Source organism: Pristiophorus japonicus, chromosome 3, assembly GCF_044704955.1.
Source record: "Pristiophorus japonicus isolate sPriJap1 chromosome 3, sPriJap1.hap1, whole genome shotgun sequence".
In the NCBI taxonomy this organism is placed as follows: domain Eukaryota; kingdom Metazoa; phylum Chordata; class Chondrichthyes; family Pristiophoridae; genus Pristiophorus; species Pristiophorus japonicus.
The window spans coordinates 330,419,441-330,445,431 of NC_091979.1; the positions used below are offsets into that span (position 1 = coordinate 330,419,441).

The window sequence follows — 25,991 nt, forward strand, 5'->3', positions numbered from 1 at the left end:
TTGAGGCCGTGAATCTGAATTAAGAAATAAAAGTAGAGAAGCGTGATTAAATGAACAAGGAGAGGTAAAATAAACTAAAGGGTACAATCCTAAAGGGGGTGCATGAACAGTGAGACCTGCGGGTATATGTACACAAATCACTGAAGGTGGCAGGACAGGTTTGGAAAGCAGTTAAAAAACTTACAGGATCCTGGGCATCACAGAGTACAAAAGCAAGGAAGTTATGATGAACCTTTGTAAAACACTGGTTCAACCTCAACTGGAGTATTGTGTCCAATCACATTCGGATGTGATGCCTTCGAGAGGGTGCAGAAAAGATTTACAAGGATGATTCACGAGATGAGGGACTTCAGTTGCGTTTATTGACTGGAGAAGCTGGGGTTGTTCTCCTTGGAGCGGAGAAGGTTGAGAGGAGAACTGATAGAGGTGTTCAAAATCATGAGGGGTCTGGACAGAGTAGATAGAGAGATACTGTTCCCATTGGCAGAAGGGTCGAGAACCAGAGGAGACGGATTTAAGGTGATTGGCAGAAGAACTAAAGGCGATGTGAGAAAAATCTATTTTACGCAGCGGGTGGTTAGGATCTGGAATGCACGGCCTGAAAGGGAGGTGGAGGCAGACTCAATCACAGCTTTCAAAAGGGAGTTGGATAAGTATCTGAAAGAAAACATTTGCAGGGCTGGGGGAAAGGGCGGGGCAGTGGGACTCGCTGGGAGCTGGTAAGGGTTCGCCGGGCCGAATGGCCTTCCGTGCTTTAACCATTCTCTGATTGTGTGCGCAGAACCACTCTGTTCCCTGACTCAATCTAAAGCCTTCCTGACTGTGAGCACCTGTTAAACCTGCCCTGCACCTTCACTGCTCCAAGGAGAACCACCCCAGATGCCGCAGCCATCATCTTATTGAATGGCGGCAGGCCCGAGGGGCCAAATGGCCGACTCATCTCCTATTTCTGATGTTCTCCTGTATTCATGTCACTGGTCCCCATCCTGCACCTGATGGCCTCCCTGCAGCAAGATGGCCGCCGCGCATGCTCCCTGCCCTGTAACGGGACAATGGAAAGCATGTGACATCGAGGAAGCCCCGCCCCTGTCGCTCCCTGCTCCCCGCAGCGGGCGGACCCGTGCTGCCCAAAGATGGCGGCCGACCGCCTGTAACCCCCGACAGTAACCAAGGCCTGTCCACGCCCAAAGGAGCCCCACAGCCGCCACCGACTCAGCGGCCAAATCTCGCCGCCCACACGTGTCCGTGAGTCCGCAGGGAGGCTGGGCGCGCTGCCCGGGCCGCTCCTCCATCCTCCGCGGCGGCTGCGTAACATCGTCCGTCCGCCGGCAATCTCCCACAATGGGCTGGCCCCGGGCCTGCACACAACTCCGCCCCGCCTCACCCGGGCCCCGAGCTCAAAGGCCGCAATAGGCTGGCCCCGCGCCTGCGCACCACTCTGCCCCACCTCACCCGGGCCCCGAGCTCAAAGGCCGCAATACGCTGGCCCCGCGCCTGCACACAACTCCGCCCCACCTCACCCGGGCCCCGAGCTCAAAGGCCGCGAGCGGAGCCCGACAACAAACCGCCCGCAGCCAATGGCAAGGCGGCGTGGGGCACCAGCCCACCCAGCGCGCGCTGCTCCGCGCCAATCAGTGACGGGGGGGCGGGGCCGCGACACCCATCAATCAATGGGCGAACAATGCAGGGCGCGCGGTGCTGATGGGAAAGTGTCTGTGGCCACACAAACACAAGATGCTGCAAGTGTCCGCGGCTCAGGCAGCAACAGGGAATGGTGGGTCACAACTGGAGTGTTGGCAAAGGGCAGACCGTGAAGGAGCATCATCATCATCAAAGGCAGTCCCTCACAATCGAGGAAGACTTGCTTCCACTGTAAAAATGAGTCTTTAGGTGGCTGAACAGTCCAATATGTGAACCACAGTCCCTGTCACAGGAGGGACCGACAGTGGTTGAGGGTCGAGGAGGGTGGGACTGGTTTGCCGCACGCTCCTTCCACTGCCTGCACTTGGTCTCTGCATGCTCTCGGCGACGAGACTCGAGGTGCTCAGCGCCCTCCCGGATGCAGTCCCTCCACTTAGGGCGGTCTTTGGCCAGGGACTCCCAGGTGTTGGTGGGGATGTTGCACTTTATCAGGGAGGCTTTGAGGGTCTGTAATGCATCTGTTGGTAAGGATCACCCACCACCCCTGTGCTCACTGACCGACATTGGCTCCCGGTTAAGCAGCGCCTTGATTTCAAAATTCTCCTCCTGGTTTACAAATCCCTCCACAGCCTCGCCCCTCCCGATCTGTGATCTCCCTCAGTCTCACAAACCCTCCCTCCCCCTGAGACAGCCTCTAATTCTGGCCTTGACCCTCCCTATCTCTGTGTCCTCCCTCCCCCTGAGACAGCCTCTAACTCTGGCCTTGACCCTCCCTATCTCTGTGATCTCCCTCAGTCTCACACCTCCCTCCCCCTGAGACAGCCTCTAATTCTGGCCTTGACCCTCCCTATCTCTGTGACCTCCCTCCCCCTGAGACAGCCTCTAACTCTGGCCTTGACCCTCCCTCCCCCTGAGACAGCCTCTAACTCTGGCCTTGACCCTCCCTATCTCTGTGACCTCCCTCCCCCTGAGACAGCCTCTAACTCTGGCCTTGACCCTCCCTATCTCTGTGACCCCCCTCCCCCTGAGACAGCCTCTAACTCTGGCCTTGACCCTCCCTATCTCTGTGACCTCCCTCCCCCTGAGACAGCCTCTAACTCTGGCCTTGACCCTCCCTATCTCTGTGATCTCCCTCCCCCTGAGACAGCCTCTAACTCTGACCTTGACCCTCCCTATCTCTGTGATCTCCCTCCCCCTGAGACAGCCTCTAACTCTGACCTTGACCCTCCCTATCTCTGTGACCCCTCTCCCCCTGAGACAGCCTCTAACTCTGGCCTTGACCCTCCCTATCTCTGTGACCTCCCTCCCCCTGAGACAGCCTCTAACTCTGACCTTGACCCTGCCTATCTCTGTGACCCCTCTCCCCGAGACAGCCTCTAACTCTGACCTTGACCCTCCCTATCTGTGTGACCTCCCTCCCCCTGAGACAGCCTCTAACTCCGGCCTTGACCCTCCCTATCTCTGTGACCCCTCTCCCCCTGAGACAGCCTCTAACTCTGACCTTGACCCTCCCTATCTCTGTGACCTCCCTCCCCCTGAGACAGCCTCTAACTCTGGCCTTGACCCTCCCTCCCCCTGAGACAGCCTCTAACTCTGGCCTTGACCCTCCCTATCTCTGTGACCTCCCTCCCCCTGAGACAGCCTCTAACTCTGGCCTTGACCCTCCCTATCTCTGTGACCCCCCTCCCCCTGAGACAGCCTCTAACTCTGGCCTTGACCCTCCCTATCTCTGTGACCTCCCTCCCCCTGAGACAGCCTCTAACTCTGGCCTTGACCCTCCCTATCTCTGTGACCTCCCTCCCCCTGAGACAGCCTCTAACTCTGGCCTTGACCCTCCCTATCTCTGTGACCCCCCCTCCCCCTGAGACAGCCTCTAACTCTGGCCTTGACCCTCCCTATCTCTGTGACCCCCCTCCCCCTGAGACAGCCTCTAACTCTGGCCTTGACCCTCCCTATCTCTGTGACCCCCCTCCCCCTGAGACAGCCTCTAACTCTGACCTTGACCCTCCCTATCTCTGTGACCTCCCTCCCCCTGAGACAGCCTCTAACTCTGGCCTTGACCCTCCCTATCTCTGTGACCCCCCTCCCCCTGAGACAGCCTCTAACTCTGGCCTTGACCCTCCCTATCTCTGTGACCTCCCTCCCCCTGAGACAGCCTCTAACTCTGGCCTTGACCCTCCCTATCTCTGTGACCTCCCTCCCCCTGAGATAGCCTCTAACTCTGGCCTTGACCCTCCCTATCTCTGTGACCTCCCTCCCCCTGAGACAGCCTCTAACTCTGGCCTTGACCCTCCCTATCTCTGTGACCCCCCTCCCCCTGAGACAGCCTCTAACTCTGGCCTTGACCCTCCCTATCTCTGTGACCCCCCTCCCCCTGAGACAGCCTCTAATTCTGGCCTTGACCCTCCCTATCTCTGTGACCCCTCTCCCCCTGAGACAGCCTCTAATTCTGGCCTTGACCCTCCCTATCTCTGTGACCTCCCTCTCCCTGAGACAGCCTCTAACTCTGGCCTTGACCCTCCCTATCTCTGTGACCTCCCACCCCTGAGACAGCCTCTAACTCTGGCCTTGACCCTCCCTATCTCTGTGACCCCTCTCCCCCTGAGACAGCCTCTAACTCTGGCCTTGACCCTCCCTATCTCTGTGACCTCCCTCTCCCTGAGACAGCCTCTAACTCTGGCCTTGACCCTCCCTATCTCTGTGACCCCCTCCCCCTGAGACAGCCTCTAACTCTGGCCTTGACCCTCCCTATCTCTGTGATCTCCCTCCCCCTGAGACAGCCTCTAACTCTGGCCTTGACCCTCCCTCCCCCTGAGACAGCCTCTAACTCTGGCCTTGACCCTCCCTATCTCTGTGATCTCCCTCCCCCTGAGACAGCCTCTAACTCTGGCCTTGACCCTCCCTATCTCTGTGACCTCCCTCCCCCTGAGACAGCCTCTAACTCTGGCCTTGACCCTCCCTATCTCTGTGACCTCCCTCCCCCTGAGACAGCCTCTAACTCTGGCCTTGACCCTCCCTATCTCTGTGACCTCCCTCCCCCTGAGACAGCCTCTAACTCTGACCTTGACCCTCCCTATCTCTGTGACCCCCCTCCCCCTGAGACAGCCTCTAACTCTGGCCTTGACCCTCCCTATCTCTGTGACCTCCCTCCCCCTGAGACAGCCTCTAACTCTGGCCTTGACCCTCCCTATCTCTGTGACCCCCCTCCCCCTGAGACAGCCTCTAACTCTGGCCTTGACCCTCCCTATCTCTGTGACCTCCCTCCCCCTGAGACAGCCTCTAACTCTGACCTTGACCCTCCCTCCCCCTGAGACAGCCTCTAACTCTGGCCTTGACCCTCCCTCCCCCTGAGACAGCCTCTAACTCTGGCCTTGACCCTCCCTATCTCTGTGACCTCCCTCCCCCTGAGACAGCCTCTAACTCTGGCCTTGACCCTCCCTCCCCCTGAGACAGCCTCTAACTCTGGCCTTGACCCTCCCTATCTCTGTGACCCCCCTCCCCCTGAGACAGCCTCTAACTCTGGCCTTGACCCTCCCTATCTCTGTGATCTCCCTCCCCCTGAGACAGCCTCTAACTCTGACCTTGACCCTCCCTATCTCTGTGACCCCTCTCCCCCTGAGACAGCCTCTAACTCTGGCCTTGACCCTCCCTATCTCTGTGATCTCCCTCCCCCTGAGACAGCCTCTAACTCTGACCTTGACCCTCCCTATCTCTGTGACCCCTCTCCCCCTGAGACAGCCTCTAACTCTGACCTTGACCCTCCCTATCTCTGTGATCTCCCTCCCCCTGAGACAGCCTCTAACTCTGGCCTTGACCCTCCCTATCTCTGTGACCCCCTCCCCCTGAGACAGCCTCTAACTCTGGCCTTGACCCTCCCTATCTCTGTGACCCCCCTCCCCCTGAGACAGCCTCTAACTCTGGCCTTGACCCTCCCTATCTCTGTGACCTCCCTCCCCCTGAGACAGCCTCTAACTCTGGCCTTGACCCTCCCTATCTCTGTGATCTCCCTCCCCCTGAGACAGCCTCTAACTCTGGCCTTGACCCTCCCTATCTCTGTGACCCCCTCCCCCTGAGACAGCCTCTAACTCTGGCCTTGACCCTCCCTATCTCTGTGACCCCCCTCCCCCTGAGACAGCCTCTAACTCTGGCCTTGACCCTCCCTATCTCTGTGACCTCCCTCCCCCTGAGACAGCCTCTAACTCTGGCCTTGACCCTCCCTATCTCTGTGATCTCCCTCCCCCTGAGACAGCCTCTAACTCTGACCTTGACCCTCCCTATCTCTGTGACCTCCCTCCCCCTGAGACAGCCTCTAACTCTGGCCTTGACCCTCCCTCCCCCTGAGACAGCCTCTAACTCTGGCCTTGAGCTGCCTGGGCCCCAGGCTCGGGAAGCCGCTGTTTAAAAGCCCCTCTGTGAGCGGCCTGTCGCTCCCCGGCCTTCACTGATTGTTGTGTCTCGGGGCCCAATGTCTTTGTCCGGGAACACTCTCACACCGCGCGCTCTCACCTGGACAAAGACAAGTTGTTGTTGTTGCGGCTCAGCCAATCAGCGGCACAGGTCCCGCCCCTCAGGCTCCCCGATTGGTTGGAGGACCCGCCGCCGGCTCGCTCCCCATTGGTGGGAAGCTCCCGTCAATCAGGCCGTGGGCCCGGGTCACGTGTCCCTGGAGCGCGCTCCGCCGAACTGTGACGTGGTGTGAGGACCCGGATGTGCGGACTCTCAGGTTTGGATTTGCCTTTATTCTCCCCTCCCCCCCCGCGCCATTCTCTACCCAATCGGAGCGTCACCGATCGCGGCTCTTTAACGGACACAAACACCTTTCCCCGGAAGGCCCCGCGCCGACCCGACTCCGCGCCACAGGATCCGATCGCGCAGGCGCAGCTCCCCAGTGTGGGGGGGAGGGGGCGCTCGGTGTCCTCTGGGCATGCGCGATTATTACCGACCGTGACCGCCAGGGGTCGCTGTGCCGGGCGCGGTTCCCGGTGCGCAGGCGCGGACTCTGGGCTGTCAATCACCCATCAGGCAGTGCGGCTGCTGGTGAGACATGTGACGTCACAGAACCCCAGACAGTGACATCACAGAAGGAGGCCATTCGGCCCATCGTGTCCCTGCCGGCACAGAGCTCTCCAGCCTGATCCCACGGTGCAGCTCTCGGCTTACAGAGGTATAAGGCTTACATTTATATAGCGCCTCTCACCGCCACCAGACGTCTCAAAGCTCTTTACAGAGAATGAAGTTCTGCTGGAGTGTAGTCACTGTTGTAATGTGGGAAATGCGGCTACCCACGGAACCACAGCTGACCCCTGTGCGAAGGGAAATAGGTCCTTCCCATCCACTCTATCCAGGCCCCTCATAATTTTATACACCTCAATCACGTCTCCCCTCAGTGCCTCTTTTCCTAAGAAAACAACCCCAGCCCATTCAATCTTTCCTCAATTAAAATGCTCCAGTCCAGGCAACATCCTTGTAGATCTCTGTACCCTGTCTAGTGCAATCACTTCTTTCCTGTAATGTGGTGACCACAACTGCACACAATACTCTAGCTATGGCTGAACTAGTGTTTTATACAGTTCAAGCATAATCACCCTGCTCTTATATTCTGTGTCTCAGCTAATAAAGGCAAGTATTCCCAATGCTTTATGAACCACCTTATCTACCTCTCCTGCTCCCTTCAGGGATCTGTGGACAAGCACTCCAAGGTCACTGTTCCTCTACACTTTTCAGTGTCCTACCATTTACTGTGTATTCCCTTGTCTTGTTAGCCCTCCCCACATGCATTATCTCACACGGGGTTGAATTCCATTTGCCACTGTTCTGCTCACCTGTCCAGTCCATTGATATCTTCCTGCAGTCGACAGTTTTCTTCTTCATTATCAACCACACAGCCAATTTTTGTATCATTTGCAAACTTCTTAGTCATTCATACCCCTACATTCAGGTCAAAATTATATATACCACAAAAAGCAAGGGACCCAGTACTGAGCCCAGCGGAACCCCACTGGAAACAGCCTTCCAGTCACAAAAACACCCATCGACCATTACCCTTTGCTTCCTGCCTCTGAGCCAATTTTGGATCCAAGTTGCTACTTTGCCCTGGATCCCATGGGATTTTATTTTTGTGAACAGTCTGCCTTAACTGATAAGGGAATAAGGTGTTATGGGGAGCAGGCAGGGAAGTGGACCTGAGTCCATGAGTGCATCAGCCAAGATCGTATTAAATGGTGGAGCAGGCTCGAGGGGCCGTATGGCCGACTCCTGCTCCTATTTCTTATGTTCTTATGTGGGACCTTATCAAAAGCCTTGCTAAAATACATAGCCACTACATCACATGCACTCCCCTCATCAATCCTCCTTGTTACCTCTATGGTAGAGCTATCCAGTTAGTTCCACTCCCCTGATCTTTCCCAATAGCTCTGCAAATATTGTCCCTTTAGTATTTATCCAAAGCTACGATTGAATCTGCTTCCACCGCCCTATCAGGCAGTGCATTCCAGATTGCAACAACTCCCTACTTATAAAATGTTCCCTCATGTCGCCTCAGCTTCTTTTGCCGATCACCTGAACTCTGTGTCCTCTGGTTACCGTTTCTGCCACTGGAAAGTGTTTCTCCTTACTTAGTCTATTAAAACCGTTCATGAATTTGAACACTAACAAATCTCCTGTTAACCTTTTCTGCTCCAAGGAGAATAACTGCAGCTTCTCCAGTATCCCCACATAACTGAAGTCCCTCATCCTTCGTACCATTCTAGTAAATCTCTTCTACACCCTCTCTGAGGTGTAGACATCCTTCTGAAATTGTGGTGCCCAGAATTGAGCACAATGTGTCAGCTGAGGCCTAACCAGTGTTTTATAAAGGTTTAGAAACATAGAAACATAGAAAATAGGTGCAGGAGTAGGCCATTCGGCTCTGCGAGCCTGCACCACCATTCAATGAGTTCATGGTTGAACATGCAACTTCAGTACCCCATTCCTGCTTTCTCACCATACCCATTGATCCCCCTAGTAGTAAGGACTTCATCTAACTCCTTTTTGAATATATTTAGTGAATTGGCCTCAACAGCTTTCTGTGGTAGAGAATTCCACAGGTTCACCACTCTCTGGGTGAAGAAGTTTCTCCTCATCTCGGTCCTAAATGGCTTACCCCTTATCCTTAGACTGTGACCCCTGGTTCTGGACTTCCCCAACATTAATAAGAACATAAGAACATAAGAATTAGGAACAGGAGTAGGCCATCTAGCCCCTCGAGCCTGCTCCGCCATTCAATAAGATCACGGCTGATCTGGCCGTGGACTCAGCTCCACTTACCCGCCCGCTCCCCATAACCTTAATTCCCTTATTGGTTAAAAATCTATCTATCTGTGATTTGAATATATTCAATGAGCTAGCCTCAACTGCTTCCTTGGGCAGAGAATTCCACAGATTCACAACCCTCTGGGAGAAGAAATTCCTTCTCAACTCGGTTTTAAATTGGCTCCCCCGTATTTTGAGGCTGTGCCCCCTAGTTCTAGTCTCCCCGACCAGTGGAAACAACCTCTCTGCCTCTATCCTGTCTATCCCCTTCATTATTTTAAATGTTTCTATAAGATCATCCCTCTGAACTCCAACGAGTAAAGACCCAGTCTACTCAATCTATCATCATAAGGTAACCCCCTCATCTCCGGAATCAGCCTAGTGAATCGTCTCTGTACCCCCTCCAAAGCCAGTATATCCTTCCTTAAGTAAGGGGACCAAAACTGCACGCAGTACTCCAGGTGCGGCCTCACCAATACCCTGTACAGTTGCAGCAGGACCTCCCTGCTTTTGTACTCCATCCCTCTCGCAATGAAGGCCAACATTCCATTCGCCTTCCTGATTACCTGCTGCACCTGCAAACTAACTTTTTGGGATTCATGCACAAGGACCCCCAGGTCCCTCTGCACCGCAGCATGTTGTAATTTCTCCCCATTCAAATAATATTCACTTTTACCGTTTTATTTTCCAAGGTGGATGACCTCACATTTTCTGACATTGTATTCCATCTGCCAAACCTTAGTCCATTCTCTTAACCTATCTAAATCTCTTTGCAGCCTCTCTGTGTCCTCTACACAACCTGCTTTCCCACTAATCTTTGTGTCATCTGCAAATTTTGTTGCACTACACTCTGTCCCCTCTTCCAGGTCATCTATGTATATTGTAAACAGTTGTGGTCCCAGCACCGATCCCTGTGGCACACCACTAACCACCGATTTCCAACCCAAAAAGGACCCATTTATCCCGACTCTCTGCTTTCTGTTCGCCAGCCAATTCTCGATCCATGCTAATACATTTCCTCTGACTCCGCGTACCTTTATCTTCTGCAGTAACCTTTTGTGTGGCACCTTATCGAATGCCTTTTGGAAATCTAAATACACCACATCCATTGGTACACCTCTATCCACCATGCTCGTTATATCCTCAAAGAATTCCAGTAAATTAGTTAAACATGATTTCCCATTCATGAATCCATGTTGCGTCTGCTTGATTGCATTATTCCTATCTAGATGTCCCGCTATTTCTTCCTTAATGATAGCTGCAAGCATTTTCCCCACTACAGATGTTAAACTAACTGGCCTATAGTTACCTGCCTTTTGTCTGCCCCCTTTTTTAAACAGAGGCGTTACATTAGCTGCTTTCCAATCCGCTGGTACCTCCCCAGAGTCCAGAGAATTTTGGTAGATTATAACGAATGCATCTGCTTTTACTTCCGCCATCTCTTTTAATACCCTGGGATGCATTTCATCAGGACCAGGGGACTTGTCTACCTTGAGTCCCATTAGCCTGTCCAGCACTATCCTCCTAGTGATAGTGATTGTCTCAAGGTCCTCCCTTCCCACATTCCTGTGACCAGCAATTTTTGGCATGGTTTTTGTGTCTTCCACTGTGAAGACCGAAGCAAAAGAATTGTTTAAGGTCTCAGCCATTTCCACATTTCCCATTATTAAATCCCCCTTCTCATCTTCTACGGGACCAACATTTACTTTAGTCACTCTCTTCCGTTTTATCTATTGGTAAAAGCTTTTACTATCTGTTTTTATGTTTTGCACAAGTTTACTTTCATAATCTATCTTTCCTTTCTTTATTGCTTTCTTACTCATTCTTTGCTGTCGTTTAAAATTTTTCCAATCTTCTCGTTTCCCACTAACCTTGGCCACCTTATACGCATTGGTTTTTAATTTGATACTCTCCTTTATTTCCTTGGTTATCCACGGCTGGTTATCCCTTCTCTTACCGCCCTTCTTTTTCACTGGAATATATTTTTGTTGAGCACTATGAAAGAGCTCCTTAAAAGTCCTCCACTGTTCCTCAATTGTGCCACCGTTTAGTCTGTGTTTCCAGTCTACTTTAGCCAACTCTCCCCTCATCCCACTGTCGTCCCCTTTGTTTAAGCATAGTACGCTCGTTTGAGACACTACTTCCTCATCCTCAATCTGTATTACAAATTCAATCATACTGTGATCACTCAATCCGAGAGGATCTTTTACTAGGAGATCGTTTATTATTCCTGACTCATTACACAGGACCAGATCTAAGATAGCTTGCTCCCTTGTAGGTTCTGTAACATACTGTTCTAAGAAACAATCCCGTATGCATTCTATGAATTCCTCCTCCAGGCTACCCTGTGCAATTTGATTTGACCAATCGATATGTAGGTTAAAATCCCCCATGATTACTGCCGTTCCTTTTTCACATGCCTCCATTATTCCCTTGATTATTGCCCGCCCCACCGTGAAGTTATTATTTGGGGGCCTATAAACTACACCCACCAGTGACTTTTTCCCCTTACTATCTCTAATCTCCACCCACAATGATTCAACATTTTGTTCATTAGAGCCAATATCGTCTCTCAGAACTGCCCTGATATCATCCTTTATTAACAGAGCTACCCCACCTCCTTTCCCTTCTTGTCTATCTTTCCGAATTGTCAGATACCCCTGTATGTTTAATTCCCAGTCTTGGCCACCCTGCAACCACGTTTCTGTAATGGCCACCAAATCATACCTATTTGTAATGATTTGTGCCATCAACTCATTTACTTTATTTCGAATGCTGCGTGCGTTTAGGTAGAGTGTTTTAATACTAGTTTTTAAACCATGATTTTTAGTTTTGACCCCTCCTGCAGCCCCTTTATATTCATACATATTGTCCCTTCCTATCACCTTGTGGTTTACACTTACCCCAGTGCTACTCTGCTCTGTTGCCTCCTGCCTTTTGCATTCTTTCTTGGGGTCCTGTCCATCTGAGCTCTCACCCACTCTAACTAGCTCAGAGCCCTCTCCTGGGTTCCGAATACTCCTCGCATTGAGGCACCGAGCTTTCAGGCTTGCCTTTTTATTACACTTTGACCCTTTAGAATTTTGCTGTACAGTGGCCCTTTTTGTTTTTTGCCTTGGGTTTCTCTGCCCTCCACTTTTACTCATCTCCTTTCTGTCTTTTGCTTCTGTCTCCATTTTGTTTCCCTCTATCTCCCTGCATTGGATCCCATCCCCCTGCCATATTAGTTTAACTCCTCCCCAACAGCACCAGCAAACACTCAGAAAGGTGAGGGGCTTTAATCGCAGCTTTCCAGGCACCTGTTTATTTGACGTCCTTCTTTCTGATCCAATTATCTCTCCAATTATCTGAAGAAAGGTCTTGCCTGAATTGTCAAACCAGCCGCGTGTTGCTCGATGTTTTGGTATTTGCGCAGTACTGATGTACACCAGCAGGTGGTGATATTGCACTGTAAAACTCGATACAGATCTTGGTCCAGCTCGCCATCCCCATCTCCTGGCAGAAAGTGGTCTACAATGGGCTGCAAGGGAAGGTTCAACACTCTGGGGTGAATTTTCTCTTTTACCAACCACAGCAACTCAGGCCTGAGCCGATCGGCCGGCAGTTTTACAGCCCGCACGGCAGGAAATGTGAAGATTCAGCCCTTTAAAGCGAAGGTTTACAAAGTGCGGGTCTCTGTGAAGAGAGAGCGTTTGTGTATTTCCCATCACCAATGGTGCGCGGTGCTGATACCTGAGCAATGTGCTGACTTTCAGAGCACAACTTCATCCTGCTTTTTAATACAAAGGAGCGGGGCAGTGATGGGCGAGGGCAGGGATGGAGCTGCTGTCGGCTTTTACTTTTTATTAAAGTCTCCTCACATTTTATATTTGTATCGCTTTATTTACCGTCTCATTGGGATTTTACAATGCGTCATTTGGAAATTACATTTTCTAACTCGCGACCTGTGACCTCTGCTCCTGACCCTATCTGCCTGGGGTCAAGTCATTGTGAGGTCACGGATGATGCGGGCAGAGAGGGAGCGAGAGTCAGAATTATAGAGATAGAGAGAGAGAGAGGGAAAGATGGAGAGAGAGGGAGAACGAGAGAGAGACAGAGCGAGAGAGATAGAGAGACTGAAACAGAGGGGAAAACAGAGAAAGACAGAGATAGAGATAGAGAGAGAGAGATGGAAAGAAACAGACAGAGAGAGCCCGAGAGAGACAGAGAGTGAGATAGAGAGAGAGAGGGAGATAGCGAGACAGAGATATATAGAGAGACAGAGAGAGAGATAGAGAGAGAGAGGGAAAGAAACAGACAGAGAGAGACCGAGAGAGACAGAGAGTGAGATAGAGAGAGAGAGGGAGATAGCGAGACAGAGATATATAGAGAGACAGAGAGAGACTGAGAGTCAGAGAGAAAAACAGAGAGAGCGAGAGAGAGAGAGATAGAGAGAGCAACACAGATGGAGAGACAGAGAGAGACAGAGATAGAGAAAGACAGAGATAGAGATAGAGAGAGAGAGGGTAAGAAACAGACAGAGAGAGACCGAGAGAGACAGAGAGTGAGATAGAGAGAGAGAGAGGAAGAGCGACAGAGATATATAGAGAGAGAGAGGGTAAGAAACAGACAGAGAGAGACTGAGAGAGAGAGAGTGAGATAGAGAGAGAGAGGAAGAGCGACAGAGATATATAGAGAGACAGAGAGAGACAGAGAGTGAGATAGAGAGAGAGAGACAGAGATATATAGAGAGACAGAGAGAGACTGAGAGTCAGAGAGAAAAACAGAGAGAGCGAGAGAGAGAGAGATAGAGAGAGCAACACAGATGGAGAGACAGAGAGAGAGAGACAGAAATAGAGAAAGACAGAGATATATAGAGAGGCACAGAGAGAGAGAGAGAGAGAGTCAGAGTGCGCGAGAGCCAGAGCGCGAGACAGACAGAGTGAGAGAGACAGAATTATAGAGATACAGAGAGGGAAAGATGGAGAGAGAAACAAAGATGGAGAGCGGGGAGAACGAGAGAGAGAGAGAGGGAGAGAAAGACTGAAACAGAGGGGAAAACAGAAAGACAGAGAGAGAGAGAGAGAGAGAGAGAAATAAACAGAGACCGAGAGAGACAGAGAGTGAGATAGAGAGAGATAGAGAGATAGCGAGACAGAGATATATAGAGAGAAACAGAGACAGAGAGAAACTGAGAGTCAGAGAGAGAAAAACAGAGAGAGACAGATAGACAGAGAGAGAGAGAGAAAGAGATAGAGATAGAGACAGAGAGCGTGAGACAGAGCGAGACAGAGAGAGATGCACAGTGAGAGATGGAGAGAGAGAGATAGGGAGATAGAGAGAGACAGAGAGAGAGAGTCAGAGATAGGCAGAGAGAGAGAGAGAGAGAGAGCAACACAGATGGAGAGAGAAAGAGAGATAGATATATAGAGAGGCAGAGAGAGAGATAGAGAGAGACAGATAAAGAAAGACAGAGAGAGAGAGAGAGGCAGAGAGATACATAGAGAGTGACAAAGAGAGAGAGAGAGATGGAGAGAGATAGAAAGAGACTCAGCGAGAGAGGGTGAGGGAGACAGAGGGAGAGAAAGAGGCAGAGAGAGAGAGACAGCGAGAGATAGAGAGAGGGAGAGACAGAGAGAGGGAGAGACACAGAGAGAGAGACAGACACAGAGAGAGACAGAGAGTGAGAGACAGATCACGAAAGAGAGACAGGGAGAGAAAGAGAGGCTGAGATAGAGACAAAGAGAGCGAGACAGAGAGTGAGAGAGAAAGAGGGAAAGACAGATAGGGAGACAGAGAAAAAACAGAGAAAGATAGACAAAGAGAGAGAAAGAGAGAGAGAGAAAGCGAGGGACAGAGAGGGAGACAGACAGAGAGACACAGAGCTCAGCTGAGCTGAGCTAAAGAAGGGGAATACGTTGCCCGAACCGATCCCACCTTGTTGGGGGGAGGGGCCTAAAACACACCCTTTCCAACAGGCGGACGTTGGGATTTTTCCCGGATCCCAAAATCCCGCCCACTGCCCCGCCCTTTGTCCCGCCCACTGCCACGCCCCTTGCCCCGCCCACTGCCCCGCCCCTTGCCCCGTCCAATGCCCCACCCACTGCCCCGCCCACTGTCATTGCCGAGCTCATCAGCGGTCCGGATTCTCCCACCCCACCCCGGGGGGAACTCCATCAATTCAAATAAACCACCTACCTCCCCTCAGGTGCCGAATGGCACGGCCCGTGGATGGGGCCTTTCCTGGAGATTGTATGCGAGATGTTTGGTGTCGAGCAATAGTTCCTAAACACGATCTTGTTAAATATTTTCTCTGAACATAGATGTTATAATCCTGCATCCATTGTGGATACAAAATGTATTAGCATATAACGTTAAAAGTTATGGATGAATCGAATGTGGGGTGACTAATTGTGGATTACAATATCTGTTGTATTTCTGTCATAGTACCAAGTGAATTAGCTCAAGCCATGCTCTTGTCACGTTTGCAGAGGAAGATATCTAAGAATCATGCGGAGTAAAGGCGGACTGGAGGAGGGTCTGCTGAGCTCCACCTGCTCACAGACCTGGAGGAACATGTCACAGTATTAGTGGTCACCCACAATCGTTCTACCACCCGTGGTGGTGCAGAGCCTGTCGTTGCACTACACGAGGAATGTGGAAAGCAGAAGTCATTTTCATCGAGATCATTGTTTCAAATACTTCCTTTATGTCATGAGGTCTCCATTGATCCCCATCAATAATCCTTGGTTACAGGCTGGGGTTTTGGTGTAGGTTTAGGGTTAGTGATTGGGGCCGGTGGTTATTGGTTAGGATTGGGGGTTAATGGTTGGAGCTGGTGGTTATTGGTTAGGATTGGGGGTTAATGGTTGGGGCCGGTGGTTATTGGTTAGGATTGGGGGTTAATGGTTGGAGCTGGTGGTTATTGGTTAGGATTGGGGGTTAATGGTTGGGGCCGGTGGTTATTGGTTAGGATTGGGGGTTAGTGGTTGTGGCCGGTGATTCTTGGTTAGGATTGGGGTTAGTGGTTGGGGCCGGTGATTATTGGTTAGGATTGGGGGTTAGTGGTTGTGGCCGGTGATTATTGCTAAGGATTGGGGTTAATGGTTGGGGCCGGTGATTATTGGTTAGGATTGGGGGGTTGTGGTAGGGGCCGGTGGTTATTGGTTAGGATTGGGGGGTTGTGGTTGGGGCCGGTGGTTATTGGTTAGGATTGGGGGTTAATGGTTGGTGCCGGTGATTATTGGTTCGGATTGGGGGGTTGTGGTAGGGGCCGGTGGTTATTGGTCAGGATTGGTGTTAATGGTTGGGGCTGGTGGTTATTGGTCAGGATTGGTGTTAATGGTTGGGGCCGGTGGTTATTGGTCAGGATTGGTGTTAATGGTTGGGGCTGGTGGTTATTGGTCAGGATTGGTGTTAATGGTTGGTGCCGGTGGTTATTGGTTAGGATTGGTGTTAATGGTTGGGGCCGGTGGGTATTGGTTAGGATTGGGGGTTAATGGTTGGGGCCGGTGGTTATTGGTTAGGATTGGGGGGTTAGTGGTAGGGGCCGGTGGTTATTGGTTGGGGATAGTCGATACAATATTCGGTTTACAAGTTAATGATTAGAGTTAGAAACCACTATTGACAACACAGTGTCACGAGATCCATCGATTTTAATTTAATTTTTTTTATAAACCTCACGCAGACGAGTCAGAAAACAGCCTCATGAATTGTTCATTCTTGGAACCTTCTTTCTGACAGAGTCCACTTCCCTCCCTCTTTTCACATCTCGACATTTCTCAGAGAAAAAAACATCAGGGACATTAGACTTTGGGACAACAGCTGGATCCAGGTGTTGTGCTGGTTCCATCCAATTATCGGCCTGCCTGAAAAGGGCTTCTGACAATAACCTGTGACCAGGCCCCACCAGTCCCCATCGAATTCCACCGTCACAACTTCATCCATTACCCACCTTCTGCCCCCACTACAGCTGGATTCACAACCATAACCATTCCCCACACTGAGGCTCTCCCATTCCCATTTTATAGTCTCAGTGTAAGTGGTCCCAGGATTGTGTGTCTCAGTGTAAGTGGTCCCAGGATTGTGTGTCTCAGTGTAAGTGGTCCCAGGATTGTGTGTCTCAGTGTAAGTGGTCCCAGGATTGTGTGTCTCAGTGTAAGTGGTCCCAGGATTGTGTGTCTCAGTGTAAGTGGTCCCAGGATTGTGTGTCTCAGTGTAAGTGGTCCCAGGATTGTGTGTCTCAGTGTAAGTGGTCCCAGGATTGTGTGTCTCAGTGTAAGTGGTCCCAGGATCGTGTGTCTCAGTGTAAGTGCTCCCAGGATCGTGTGTCTCAGTGTAAGTGGTCCCAGGATTGGTGTCTCAGTGTAAGTGGTCCCAGGATTGGTGTCTCAGTGTAAGTGGTCCCGGGATTGTGTGTCTCAGTGTAAGTGGTCCCAGGATTGTGTGTCTCAGTGTAAGTGGTCCCAGGATTGTGTGTCTCAGTGTAAGTGGTCCCAGGATCGTGTGTCTCAGTGTAAGTGGTCCCAGGATCGTGTGTCTCAGTGTAAGTGGTCCCAGGATCGTGTGTCTCAGTGTAAGTGGTCCCAGGATCGTGTGTCTCAGTGTAAGTGGTCCCAGGATCGTGTGTCTCAGTGTAAGTGGTCCCAGGATCGTGTGTCTCAGTGTAAGTGGTCCCAGGATCGTGTGTCTCAGTGTAAGTGGTCCCAGGATCGTGTGTCTCAGTGTAAGTGGTCCCAGGATCGTGTGTCTCAGTGTAAGTGGTCCCAGGATCGTGTGTCTCAGTGTAAGTGGTCCCAGGATTGTGTGTCTCAGTGTAAGTGGTCCCAGGATTGTGTGTCTCAGTGTAAGTGGTCCCAGGATTGTGTGTCTCAGTGTAAGTGGTCCCAGGATTGTGTGTCTCAGTGTAAGTGGTCCCAGGATCGTGTGTCTCAGTGTAAGTGGTCCCAGGATCGTGTGTCTCAGTGTAAGTGGTCCCAGGATTGTGTGTCACAGTATAAGTGGTCCCTGGACATACAGGAAGGAATCTTTCTCCCAGCCACAATGATGTCACTGAGGGATTGCCCGCGGGATTTAAATCTCTGATCGGTTTGTGTTTCAACAGCACTTCTTCACTGGAACTGAGGCAAACCTTCAGCCCAGCAATGTGTTTAGCACAGAATGATCCCACACAAACCTATTCCCCACTAACACCGGCCACATTCATTCACTAGAAACAGCCCAGTGCCCGAGAGTAACTGCAGCCCACATCTGACTTCAGTTAAACACACAATTCAAAACAGTGTGAAGAGAAAACAAACTTCATTCTAGTTCAACAGTCTATTGTCTAACCTCCAATTGATACCAGTCAGGAATTGAAAGCTATTTATAACTGCATCAAGGGGCTCTTACAGTTGGGATCTTTATTCTGTCCACTCGAGGAGTTCCAAAACAGACTTTCTCCAGTGAATATAGAGCTGGAGTATTAGTCGTGATGTTCAGCTTGTTGTCTCTAAATATTTAACCTTGTGGTCTCAGACACCAGATAATCAAGCTCAACAACAGAGTGTCTTTTACTGACATTATGAACAGCACTACAAAAATACAGAGCCAGTATAGTTACCGGATCTGGAGAACAGGGATAATGCAGTGGATTCAGAGCTCTCCTCTCCCCAGGTGTGTCTAACAAGCTGTGACTACACTGGCGATATTTATACTGAACTTGTTTGCTACATTCCTGGTCTGACCCTGCTCAAACCATAACCACAAGGTTATCGGGACATTGTTCTGATTGTGACCACAGGGCTGTGTCACTGCCACACACAGATAGCGTTTCCTTGGTTCACATCTCCATACAACACCATCTCTTGACACATCCCCTTTCTACACAATTGCAGCAGACATGAGCAGGGACACAAGGCTCATTCAAAGACACACATTTCATAACAGCAAAGGTTACACTGGGATAAATCTTCAGTCTGTTTCATTCAGGCAAAATACAGAGCAGTCCAGCAGCTGACTGGCAGCTTAACAGTCTCATCGGCCTGCAATATACAGCAGGATTATTGGACCATCATCTGGTTACTTGTTCATCTTTTGTTCAATACATTTGCTGGATGGATTTAAATTGAAAACTAAGTTTGCCGGCGTGATGCTCCATTCACACATTGAAGGGGAGAGAGATGTTGTGGGACACAGGGTAAGTCCAGTTGCTGAAAATGATTAACAGACTGGGTTTTGTGTTTAGTGATCCCGGGCATGTTACCAACACCTTACCTGATCCCAAGGCTAGGACAGGCACTCGGAAAGCTATGGGGAGCTGGGACTTGTCCCTGAGAGTAACCGAAGGTCTGAGACTAAAATAATCGAGAATTAGAAAGGAGAAAAGGCCCCAAAATGGAGCAGTCAGTAACAGAACATCAATTAGTCTCCTCTTACCTTGGAGACATCAAATACTCGACACTGTGTATATTTGAAACAAAGCCGATTTATTTGTCATTGATCCAGAATATGAATCTCCAGCCAATTATAGGGGTCATCAACATCGAGAAACGAACCACAACTGTCAGAATGAACATGGTTCAGTCCTGGATGTGATTATCAGCAGCAATAACAGCAGAATCCAACTTCGGTCGAAATGTGTGAACTCGCCGGTGTCTCAGCAGGCTGGATGAAGCAGTGAATCTCCTCCCACACTCGGAGCAGGTGAACGGCCTCTCCCCAGTGTGAACTCACTGGTGTTTTAACATGTTGGATAACTGAGTGAATCTCTTCCCACACACGGAGCAGGTGAATGGCCTCTCCCCAGTGTGAACTCGCTGGTGTTTTAACACGTTGGATAACTGAGTGAATCTCTTCCCACACTCGGAGCAGGTGAATGGCCTCTCCCCAGTGTGAACTCGCTGGTGTTTTAACACGTTGGATAACTGAGTGAATCTCTTCCCAAACACGGAGCAGGTGAATGGCCTCTCCCCAGTGTGAACTCGCTGGTGTTTTAACACGTTGGATAACTGAGTGAATCTATTCCCACACACGGAGCAGGTGAACGGACTCTCCCCAGTGTGAACTCGCTGGTGTATCAGCAGCTGGGTTGATGAAACAAATCCCTTCTGACACACGGAGCAGGTGTACGGTTTCTCCCCAGTGTGAGTGAGTTGGTGCATCAGCAGGTTAGTATTTCTTTTAAAGGTCTTCTCACAATCAGAACATATAAACGGTCTCTTATCAGGATGAACTTTCTGGTGTCCAAGCAGGATTGATAACTGACTGAATCTCTTCCCACACACGGAGCAGGTGAACAGCCTCTTCTCGGTGTAAACTCGCTGGTGTGCAGCGAGTTGCAATGACTGGCTGAACTTCTCCCCACAGCGAGAGCAACTGAATGGACTCTGATGAGTGTGAAGGAGCTAGTGTTCAGCCGGGCAGAATGACTCCCGGAACCTCTTCCCGCAGTGAGAGCAACAGAACGGTGTCTCGTCGGTGTGAGCTCGCCGGTGTGTAATCAGTTCCTCAGAGGTTGTAAAGCTGTTCCCACAGTCAGAGCATTTAAATGGTCTCCCATCAGCATGATCTATTTGTTGTGCAGTGAGGTGGGATGAACAGGTGACTCCCTTCCCACACACGGAGCAGGTGAATGGCCTCTCCCTATTGCGAGCTCACTGGCGTGTCAGCATGCTGGACAACTGAGTGAATCCCTTCCAACAGAGGGAGCAGGTGAACAGCCTCTCCCCAGTTTCTAGCCGGGACGGTTAATTGAATCCCTTCCCACAGTCCCCACATTCCCAGTTTCTCCGTGGTGCCGGTGTCCTTGTGTCTCTCCAGGTTGGATGATCAGTTGAAGCCTGGTCCACACACAACACGTTTACAGTTTCTCCCCTCTGTGAATGGTGCGATGTTTTTCAGGCTGTGTAACTGGTTAAAGCTCTTTCCACAGGCAGTGCACTGGAACACTCACTCGGGTGTGTGTGTCTTGGTGCTTTTCCAGTCACACTGATGTTTGAAATCTGTTCCCACAGACAGAACAGGCAAACATTTCTCCTTCCACATTCAAAGGCCGATGATATTCAGGTCCTGATGCATCGAGTGACTGTCAGATCTTGACGTGATGTTTGGTTTGAGTTTCCCATTTACATATTTCTCCTTCTAACACCCTGAAAAAGGAGTATACAAAAGACATCACTAAGTACAGGAGAGAAATTCAGGATTTTTATCCAAAAATTTTCCCACCACTGAGGTTAGACTAACTGTCCTGTAATAACGCGATCTATCCCTTTCTCCCTTTTTAAACAAAGGTACAACATTAGCAATCCTCCAGTCCTCTGGCACCACACCTGTAGCCAGAGTGGATTGGAAAATGATGGTCAGAGCCTCTGCTATTTCCTCTTTTGCTTCTTTTAACAGCTTGGGATACATTGGGATTTATGGGGATTTATCCACTTTCAAAGCTGCTAAGTCCCTTAATACTTCCTCTCTAGCTATGTTTATCTTGTCTAATATTTCACACTCCTTCCTCACCGCACAGTCTGCATCACCTCTCTCTTTTGTGAAAACAGATGCAGAGTATTCATTAAGAATCATACCCACATCTTCTGCCTCCACACACAGATTTCCTTTGTGGTCTCTAATAGGCCCCACTCTCTCTAGTTATCCTCTTACTCTTAATGTATTTATAATGTCTACCTGTCCTGCAACCTTCATGGATCTGTGGATATGCACTCCAAGATCCCTTTGTTCCTCTACACTTCTCAGTGTCCTACCATTCATTGTGTATTCCCTTGCCTTGTTAGCCCTCCCTGAATGCATGACCTCACACCTCTCGGGATTGAATTCCATTTGCCACTGTTCTGCCCACCTGACCAGTCCATTGACATCTTCCTATAGTCTACAGCTTTCTTTTTCATTATCAACCACAAGGCCAATTTTTGTATCATCTGCAAACTTCTTAATCATACCGCCTACATTCAAGTCCAAATCATTGATAAAAACGGGACCTGGTACTGAGCCCTGAGGGACCCCACTGGAAACAGCCTTCCAATCACAAAAACACCCATCCACCATTTGCTTCCTGCCTCCGAGCCAATTTTGGATCCAACTTGCCCCTTTGCCTTAGATCCCAGGGGCTTTTGCTTTCGTGACCAGTCTGCCATGTGGGACTTTATCAAAAGCCTTGCTAAAATCCATAAACACTGCATCAAACACAATGCCCTCATTGACCCCCCTGTATAGCCCCTCCAGAAATTCAATCAGGTTAGTCAGACCCAACCTTCCCTTAACAAATCCGTGCTGACTGTCCTTGATTAATCTGTGTCTTTCTAAATGAAGATTTATCCTGTCCCTCAGAGTTTTTTCCAATAATTTTCCCACCACCGAGCTTAGGCTCTCCCCGGCTTGTACTGGTCCCACCTCCCCCAGAAACAGTCCCAATGCCTCAGGAATCTAAAGCCTTCCCTCCTGCACCATCTCAAACCACATATTCATCTGCTGTATCCTCCTATTTCTGTACTCACCAGCAAGTGGCACCGGAAGTAACCCGGAGATTACTACCTTTGCTGTCCTGTTTTTTAAATCTTTTTCCTAGCTCCCTAAAATTTGCCTGAAGGACCTCATTCCGTTTTCTACCTTTGTCATTGGTGCCAATATGGACCATGACCTCTGGCTATTCACCCCACCCGCTCCCTCAGAATGTCCTGCAGCCATTCAGTGACAACCTTGACCCTGGCACCAGGGAGGCAATATACCACCCCTGGAGCCAGGCCTGTAGCCACACAAGCATCTGTCTGTTCCCCAAGTATCGAATCCCCTACCACTATTGTTCTTCCTCTCTTCTTCCTTCCCCCCTGTGCCGCTGAGCTACCCATGGTGCCGGGGAGTATTTTAAAGGCTGAAGCCACCAGCCATCTCCTCCAGCACAGAATGTGACTCACGACCAACAGGAAGGATGTTACTTTAACTACTACGAATGCATAACGAGGGGGAATCAATCTCTGTCCCTTTAACTAACAGCGACATGGAAAGAGGGAAATGAATGACCTTTAAACACCTGGTCCACTTGGCACTGAAGTGTCTGAAACTCATAATAGGAACTCCAGGAAATAAAATACTGACAAATGTTAAACTGTTTTGTTGACAAAAGAAATCTCGATTTAACTTTTAAAAGATAAATTGTTCAACAGGGGTTCACACTGACTCACCTGATTGGCCGACTCAGGATCCACTCCTCAAGCACCGCGATTGGTTGCAGAACACGCTGCTCCCTGGGCCCTCTGGCCTCTGAGCTCACTTCCTGTTGGTTCCTAGGGCAATCAATCACCACTCACCAACATTACTCTGCCAGATGTAGTTGAGAGGCTCAGAGGAAAAAATAAATTGAGGCCGTGAATCTGAGTTCAGAAATAAAATGAGAGAAGCGATGATTAAATGAACAAGGAGAGGCAAAATAAACTAAAGGGTACAATCCTAAAGGGGGTGCATGAACAGTGAGACCTGCGGGTATATGTACACAAATCACTGAAGGTGGCAGGACAGGTTGGGAAAGCAGTTAAAAAACTTACTATAAAAGGCTCAGCAGTCCGGGGAGCGTCGAGAGAGGCGGGAGTCGAGAGAGGCAGCGGCCTATAAAAGGCTCAGCAGTCCGGGACCGGTGCAGCTCCAGCTGGGAGAAGGCAAAAAAGAAGTCGAAAGAAATCAAAAGGTGACGTCACAGCCAACGTGGTAAGTGATTGGCTGCTGATTGGTGAGTAGTTTTTCTTTTTCTTTTTCTTTATTAGTCAGTAACTTTTAACATTGTTGTCGCCAATTTAAGTGTATCTAAGGCTTAAGTCATGGCAGCACAGCTCGGTCACGTGATATGCTCCTCCTGTACCATGTGGGAACACGGGGACAACACCAGTGTCCTTGACGACTACATGTGCGGGAAGTGTATCCACCTCCGGCTCCTGACGGTCTGCGTTGCGGAGTTGGAGCTGAGGGTGGATTCACTCTGGAGCATCCACGATGCTGAGAATGACGTGAGTAGCACGTGTAGCGAGTTGGTCTTACCGCAGGAGAAGGGTCCACAGCCAGCGAGGGAATGGAAGACCAGCAGGAAGAGTAGTGCAAGGAAGGTAGTGCAGGGGTCCCCTGTGGTCATCCCCCTGCAAAACAGATACACTGCTTTGAGTACTGTTGAGGGAGATGACTCATCAGGGGAGGGCAACAGCAGCCAAGTTCATGGCACCGTGGCTGGCTCTGTTGCACAGGAGGGCAGGAAAAAGAGTGGGAGAGCGATAGTGATAGGGGATTCAATTGTAAGGGGAATAGATAGGCATTTCTGCAGCCGCAACCGAGACTCCAGGATGGTATGTTGCCTCCCTGGTGCAAGGGTCAAGGATGTCTCGGAGCGGGTGCAGGACATTCTAAAAAGGGAGGGAGAACAGCCAGTTGTCGTGGTGCACATTGGTACCAACGATATCGGTAAAAAAAGGGATGAGGTCCTACGAAATGAATTTAAGGAGCTAGGAGCTAAATTAAAAAGTAGGACCTCAAAAGTAGTAATCTCGGGATTGCTACCAGTGCCACGTGCTAGTCAGAGTAGGAATCGCAGGATAGTGCAGATGAATACGTGGCTTGAGCAGTGGTGCAGCAGGGAGGGATTCAAATTCCTGGGGCATTGGAACCGGTACTGGGGGAGGTGGGACCAGTACAAACCGGACAGTCTGCACCTGGGCAGGACCGGAACCAATGTCCTCGGGGGAGTGTTTGCTAGTGCTGTTGGGGAGGAGTTAAACTAATATGGCAGGGGGATGGGAACCAATGCAGGGAGATAGAGGGAAACAAAAAGGAGACAAAAGCAAAAGACAGAAAGGAGATGAGGAAAAGTGGAGGGCAGAGAAACCCAAGGCAAAGAACAAAAAGGGCCACTGTACAGCAAAATTCTAAAAGGACAGAAGGTGTTTAAAAAAAACAAGCCGAAAGGCTTTGTGTCTTAATGCAAGGAGTATCCGCAATAAGGTGGATGAATTAACTGTGCAAATAGATGTTAACAAATATGATGTGATTGGGATTACGGAGACGTGGCTCCAGGATGATCAGGGCTGGGAACTCAACATCCAGGGGTATTCAACATTCAGGAAGAATAGAATAAAAGGAAAAGGAGGTGGGGTAGCATTGCTGGTTAAAGAGGAGATTCATGCAATAGTTAGGAAGGACATTAGCTTGGATGATGTGGAATCTATATGGGTAGAGCTGCAGAACACCAAAGGGCAAAAAACGTTAGTGGGAGTTGTGCACAGACCTCCAAACAGTAGTAGTGATGTTCGGGAGGGCATCAAACAGGAAATTAGGGGTGCATGCAATAAAGGTGCAGCAGTTATAATGGGTGACTTTAATATGCACATAGATTGGGCTAACCAAACTGGAAGCAATATGGTGGAGGAGGATTTCCTGGAGTGCATAAGTGATGGTTTTTTAGACCAATATGTCGAGGAACCAACAAGGGGGGAGGCCATCTTAGATTGGGTGTTATGTAATGAGAGAGGATTAATTAGCAATCTCGTTGTGCGAGGCCCCTTGGGGAAGAGTGACCATAATATGGTGGAATTCTGCATTGGGATGGAGAATGAAACAGTTAATTCAGAGACCATGGCCCAGAACTTAAAGAAGGCTAACTTTGAAGGTATGAGGTGTGAATTGGCTGGGATGGATTGGCAAATGATACTTAAGGGGTTGACTGTGGATGGGCAATGGCAGACATTTAGAGACCGCATGGATGAACTACAACAATTGTACATTCCTGTCTGGCATAAAAATAAAAAAGGGAAGGTGGCTCAACTGTGGCTATCAAGGGAAATCAGGGATAGTATTAAAGCCAAGGAAGTGGCATACAAATTGGCCAGAAATAGCAGCGAACCTGGGGACTGGGAGAAATTTAGAACTCAGCAGAGGAGGACAAAGGGTTTGATTAGGGCAGGGAAAATGGAGTATGAGAAGAAGCTTGCAGGGAACATTAAGACGGATTGCAAAACTTTCTATCGATATGTAAAGAGAAAAAGGTTAGTAAAGACAAACGTAGGTCCTCTGCAGTCAGAATCAGGGGAAGTCATAACGGGGAACAAAGAAATAGCGGA

At 49.9% G+C, this 25,991-nt stretch overlaps 1 pseudogene; it reads right to left on the reverse strand.

Moving 5' to 3' along the window:
* The window catches only part of LOC139256522 (zinc finger protein 850-like), a 511,041-nt pseudogene that overhangs the window by 458,816 nt on the left and 26,234 nt on the right, over window positions 1–25,991 (reverse strand).